Source organism: Anolis carolinensis, unplaced genomic scaffold (genome assembly GCF_035594765.1).
Source record: "Anolis carolinensis isolate JA03-04 unplaced genomic scaffold, rAnoCar3.1.pri scaffold_7, whole genome shotgun sequence".
In the NCBI taxonomy this organism is placed as follows: Eukaryota; Metazoa; Chordata; class Lepidosauria; order Squamata; family Dactyloidae; genus Anolis; species Anolis carolinensis.
In genome coordinates, this window is record NW_026943818.1 from 40,806,726 (window position 1) to 40,807,585 (window position 860).

Consider the following 860-nt stretch of genomic DNA (forward strand, 5'->3'; position numbering starts at 1 on the left):
TGGTTTTGGTATTATTGCGTTGCGATTTCCAGTTTTTATTTTTATTGATATTATTGCATTGCGATTTCCGGTTTCTATTTTTTGTTGATATTATTGCGTTGTGGTTTTTTTTATTTTGGTATTATTGCGTTGCGATTTCCAGTTTTTATTTTTATGTTGATATTATTGTGTTGCGATTTCCGGTTTCTATTTTTTGTTGATCTTATTGCGTTACAATTTTTTGATTTTGGTATTATTGCTTTGCGATTTCTGGTTTTTATTTTTTGTTGATATTATTGCGTTGCAATTTCCGGTTTCTATTTTTATATATATATATATTATTGTGTTGCGATTTCCAGTTTCTATTTTTTGTTGATATTATTGTGTTGCGATTTCCGGATTTTATTTTTTGTTGATATTATTGCGTTGCGATTTTTTGGTTTTGTTATTATTGTGTTGCGATTTACGTTTTTTTATTTTTTGTTGATATTATTGCGTTGCGATTTTTTGGTTTTGGTATTATTGCGTTGCGATTTCCAGTTTTTATTTTTGTTGATATTATTGCGTTGCGATTTCCGGTTTCTATTTTTTGTTGATATTTTTGTGTTGCGATTTTTTGGTTTTTACTTTTTGTTGATATTATTGCGTTGTGATTTTTTGGTTTTTATTTTTTGTTGATATTATTGCATTGCGATTTCTGTTTTTTATTTTTTGTTGATATTTTGGTATTGCGATTTCCGGCTTTTATTTCTTGATATTATTGCGTTGCGATTTTTTGGGTTTTTTTGTATTTTATTGATTGTATTTTTTTTTTTTTGCGATTTCCTAATGGAAGCCTTATGTCTTGTTTCCCAGAAGGTTTTCCGAAAAGTTCTTCTGAA